Source organism: Pinus tabuliformis, chromosome 9, assembly GCF_031772625.1.
Source record: "Pinus tabuliformis cultivar Carrire ecotype Pingquan chromosome 9, CPIR1, whole genome shotgun sequence".
Taxonomy (NCBI): domain Eukaryota; kingdom Viridiplantae; phylum Streptophyta; class Pinopsida; order Pinales; family Pinaceae; genus Pinus; species Pinus tabuliformis.
The window spans coordinates 1,295,453,408-1,295,459,291 of NC_142307.1; positions in this window are offsets into that span (position 1 = coordinate 1,295,453,408).

A 5,884-nucleotide genomic window follows, 5' to 3' on the forward strand; every position below is an offset into this window, starting at 1 on the left:
AAGGCATGACCGAAAATTCATAATGACCCTCACGGGTTTTGAATGTTGTTTTCAGAATGTATTCAGTCTTCATTCTAAATTGATGATATACTGAACGAAGATCCAGCTTGGTGAAGTAAATTTCTCCATGTAATTCATCCAATAGTTCATTAATGAAAGAAATGGGAAATTTATCTTTAATAGTGAGATTGTTGAGCTCCCTATAATCTAGACACATATGCCATGATCCATCCTTCTTATGTACCAATACTAATGAAGCAGAGTAATAAATTTGACTAGGTAGAATTATACCAGCCTCTAGCATTTCTGCAACCATGTGTTCAATTTCACTCTTTTGGGTATAAGGATATATGTAAGCCCTGATATTGGGAGGAAAAATTCTTGGAATCAAATGAATAGAATGATCATGGTCATGAATAAGTGGGATGCCTTTGGGAGTCTCAAACACCTTGGAATGATTGTCCAAGACTTTTTGGAGATATGGAGAAATAGATGATTTCAATGTTTGAACCTCTAGTGAGCATAATTGTGCAATTACGCCTCATTGTTCTTTCTTCAGAATATTTTTCATTCCATTAGAGCTGATTATCTTTCTTGGTTTCCCAGCGATACCCCTTAATTAAACTTCCTTTCCTTCCCAAAAAAAATTCAAGGAAAGTTCTTCAAAATTGAAAGCTATCATCCCCAATGATTGTAACCATTGGTAGGTCTATCCAGCCGACATTACATTAAAAAACTAGGGTGGACAACCCTGTGACTCTATCATACTTTCACACCCACAATTCGTGGAGCTTTACAACAAGATTCAGTCAAAACTTCGGTTTTGAGCCCCAAAACATGCCTTTAGGGGGATTCCATGCCCAACAATTCTCTACGACTGTAATGATAAGGTTAACAGTTCACGAAGGTTGGATTAATACCTAAACCAAAAGAAACCCTACAACCATACTGCATAGCCCCTTTGGATGCAGAAACCTGGTTCTAGCATCCCCCAATATTGCCTCGGGTGAGGCTGCGGTCTGCAAACCATGGGCGTAGCTCAAAATAGTCAAATTTAGCTCATCCCTTTACAAAATAAGGGGATTTTCCCCACCCTAAATCCCTTTTGACTCCTATAACTCTGTGCAAATCACGCTTTTCTCCTCAAAATGCAGAGACTTTACATGACTTAGACAAAACATGGACCTAGGGGACCTCTACCCAATAGGCCCCCAACACAAAGATGTGATTTGTCCTTGAGGCACTCAACCGGTATGTCCTAGACCTTTGATTTTACGCCAATGTATGCAAACTTCAATGGATGAAGTGTCTTTGTACACTATGCTGCGACCTGTCGAAATTCCTTTACAAGCTTCTCAGTCGTCGGCCCTTCTGTTGCTAAACAGATTATTCTCTATGTATGTTGCATGCTCTTCAACTTTCTCTCTACTGTCTTTGAGAGCTGATGGGCCTCATATACCCAACTTTGCATCCGTGTGGAGATTATCTATGCCTTTCACCGCAACTCATCAATTTTTCCTTGCAGAAGCATTCCCTCTTGAAGATGGGAAAACCATTACACAAGTGCTAGGGTCCACGTCATTTCTTTGAGCTCGTCGAAATGCAGCTATTTGTCTCAAATTCCTGCCTTGATCTTCTGCACATGTGGTTCCTCTTATAGCGAGGCCATATCTCCATTGTATCCTAAAAAATCTAACCACAGTTATTGACTACAGTGGCTATTTTTTCCATGTCAGCTTTTATTGCAGCTTCCCACTGCTCTCGAACTTCAAGTGGTGTGGTAAGCTGTAGCTTCATCTGGAGTTCTGTAATCTGCATCTGTAGCTCAAATATGAATTTTTCCACCTCTACCTTTGATTCCTTGACTTTTTCTACAAGATTTTGAAACTTTTCTTCTGAGGTTCCCTTTATCTCGCTTTGGAGCTCTCAAAGCTCACTACAAGCTTTAGAATAGCCTCTTCTAGCTATTGTTTGCACACAGCTGGCTCATTGCGATCTTGTATTGCTTGATTCTTCTCATCGAACATCTGTTGATTTTTTCTTTTCATTTATTTTATGACCAACAGAGCACGTTGTTCCCGTACCTTGAGTTCATCTGTAACGCCCTAATGTAATTCATGCAATGTATGAAGGGGGAGCACCATAAGATCGATATTCAGATTCTTTAATTCCTATGCGTTCTCCCACTCTTCTGTAGTCTCAAAATGTAGGGATCCAACTGGTAAGTGCACAACGTGGAGCTCTGTTGTGAGTACCGTCAGTGCACTAACTGAAGTTGAAGGTAACGCACTCACCTAAACCACACTCGCTTGGAACCCACTCGCTTGAACCTGCAACTCTTAGAGGTCCTATTGGACCTCTGTCAATACTATCTTCTATTGATCTTCAATATTTTCACAAATAGCTGTCGTCATAGCTCTGACAGTGTCTCCAATTTCATCAAAGTCCTCCTTAGTTAGGACCATCGGCTTTGCACTGGTTGATATGTCTAACTTCTACTTCTTCTGCGTGCCTCCAACACTTTGCTTCTTCTACCTTTTCACTATAAATGGAGAATTAATGTCCTCCGTGTCCACAAAAGGGTCTTCACCACCCTGATCACCCTCTTTAGTGGTTGGTTCCTCCTGTTCAACTTTGTGCTTTGTTTCTTGTGTAGTGTTCTTCTCAAGGTCAATTGTGGCCTTCTGAGGCACCTTCTTTTTATCTGTTGTTGCCGTTGGATTTTCGGTCTATGCACCTTCAATGGCTTGATTTGTCTTACTTGTGTCCGCTTACTCTGGCTCTTCTTCAATTGGAGTGAGCCAATTACTAGATGACTTTCTTATTATTAGTAGGACGTCCTCCTCAGTAACTAAGTATGGCATCTCATACCATACCTCCTCCAAATCTTTCTTCGTACGGATATATACATGGTAAAAACCTCCTTTAAATTTAGCAATGCTACGATATTATTGAAATAAAACTGGTGATAGTCATGGCTTTTGGCTGATCACTGTGCATAGGTCCATCTCAAATAAGACCTAGAATAATTTGTTCTCTGCAACCCTGTTCAGTTCCTTATATGCCCACAACAAGGCATACTTTGCAATCTCACACACATCAGGGTCCACAATGGGGAACTATGACTCTTCTAGTGTTCTCCATGATATCGGTGTGATTAAAAGCAATAACCACGTGTAGTGGAATTTCTTCCCATCTTCTTGCGCTTCTCCACAGTCATCCAAAAATTCCTGACATAAATACCCTTCCTAGTTAAACTGGATACCCTTGCTGCACTGCACAACCAAATATATGACTGGGACCAGTACTTCGTTCGCCTAACACTTTCTCATTGTCTTACCAGCCAAAATGTGCATGGTAAAATGCATAGTCGGATCACTATTAGAGCTAATGGCATATCCCCTATATTTCTTAACCAAACCGAAATAATTCTTTATCTGATCAACTAGATTTTTCTCTTAAGACTTCCCAACAAATGCATCGACGAGGTTTGCTCCTTGGTAAGGAAATTCATTGATACTTCTAATTAACATATCAATAATGGGGATCTTCATCCCAAGCTACAGACACCCATCATGCACTAATGCCAACAGCTGGCATACACAAATTGTATTTATGTTACTGCACCCAAAGTGTGGAATATACAACATATTCAACAACCCAACTCGCTAAATTCTTGCTGCCCACGGTAGTGGTTCGACCTTTATGACTCCAACTTATTCATAGTAAAATGACTTCAGATACTTGTTGGGCTCAAACTGGGGATATTTTCTTTGATCGTTAAGATCTCAGTCCCCCATGCATAGCTATGGCACCCTATCCAACAAGTCACCCTCAATCAGAACCTCCTCCAGTAAAAAGGGTATAAAGACCATAAAATTTATAGCATCTAGGTCCCTGGTCACCTTTGAGGTTGGCTTCCATGACAGCATATAGGCTGGCAACCTGGAGATCGGTTCCACCTCATTTGCATTGATATTCTCTGTTCCTTCGGCCACTTCTTCCTCATCCAAATATTGGGGCTCCATTGGTTGCGTCAGCTTATCCATTCTCTCCTTAGTCTGTTGTTTCGTGGGGATTTTCCTTGGTGATTTCCTAACTAGAGGCTTTTATGGCTTATTTGCTTCTTGGTTGCTGCTGCTGCAGAAATAGGCTTTGTCCTCAGTGATCTTGGTGCAATGGCATGCACTGGCAGTGTAGCAGTCATAATGAATCCTAGCCCTTGCCTAAGAAACTCTTGCTCAATCTCCTCCCAACTCCAACCAGACATGTAGCAGAACACTCAGCTCACATTTAGGTGAAAAATATCACTTCGAATTCTCAACAAGAAAAGTGTATGAATGTGTAGCGGGGTGCCATATTTATAACATTTTTCAAACTCAAACTCCTCGATCTCCTTCAGATCCTCCTCATAAATGAAAATTTGCGGCATAATTTCCCATATATCCTCTTTAAATGCATTCCCCTAGCTCCTTTTAATGGAAATTTCCTTGTCAAATCAACTGTAGCAACCCCAACGGTCATATTCTGGTCGAACTGTGTCAAAAACTTCCCTTTAGCACAGTTACCCCTTCTCCGTTGTAGCTTCCTCCATCTGCGCCATCCTCCTAAATACCGTGCAACCCTCCTTCTTTGACAAAGTCCTTCTTTGGAAGAGTACTTTATAGTCCCATTCTTCCTTCCAACTGCTTGTAGCACTAAGACTTTCCTTCATCCATATAGTCATTGTGCAGTCCCAAGGTTGGAATCGTCCCTATAGATTTTCAATCTACTACCGCTTACTCTTCCAACAAATAATTCTCCATTCAGCTTCGCGAGCTTAACTGTGCCACCATATGAGATATACCTGATAATTTATGGTCCTAGTTAATGCATCATGAACTTAATAGGGAACTTCACGAACTTACTATCGTACAACAGAACTAAGTCTCCATTCTTAAAAGTTCTCTCCTTAATATGTCGATCGTGCCATGATTTTTCCTGGGCTTTAGGTACTTGTTGGTGAAATCCTACAAGAAATTGGTCTTCTTCCAGCACGATCAGTTGTTTTAATCTCTCATCCATAACATCATTGTCTTCCATATCTATAATGGCCGCAAGTAGAATACTGGGTACTATGTATTCCATAGGCATTATAGCTTCCTGTCCATACACTAGTCTAAACGGAGTCTGTCATATCAACTTCTTGCAAGTAGTCTTGTATGCCCATAAAACTGTTGGTATGTGCACATTCCAATCATTCCCGTTGATGTTCCATACTTTAGTCAGAGCGTTCTCCAAATTTTGTTAAAAGCCTCAACCATGCCATTCACCTAAGGATGATAAGGCGTGCTTTTTTGATGATGTACCTGAAACTCCTTCGTTAATGCTTCAATAGTGTTGTGAAAGAAATGTGAATGTCTCTCACTCATCAGGATCTTTGGGCACCCAAACCTCAACAATATATACTAAAAGATGAAGTGCACAGCAGTGCTTGTGCTGCAATCCTTTATCTATTGTGCTTCAACCCACCTGGTCATATAATTTGTCACAGTAATAATGTATCATGCACCAGTATTCTTTCCTGGCGAATCGATTGGCCCAAAAAATTCAATTTCCCACTTATCAAAGCCTTCAAGGTGACTTGTGGATTCAGCGGCAACTCATCCCTTCTCAACGGTCTTCTAGTCCTCTAGAAAACATCACAAGCACCGCAATATTCTTTGGAATCCTTGTGCACTGTGAGCCACCATAGTCCCACTCTTAAAATATTCTGCAGAGTGGATTTTCCTGCATAGTGTCCTCCCACGACACAAACATGTGCTTCTGCCAAAATACTATGTTGTTCGTGCTTAGGGACATATCTACACAATATCTCACTGGGGCCCATTTTATACAAATCTTC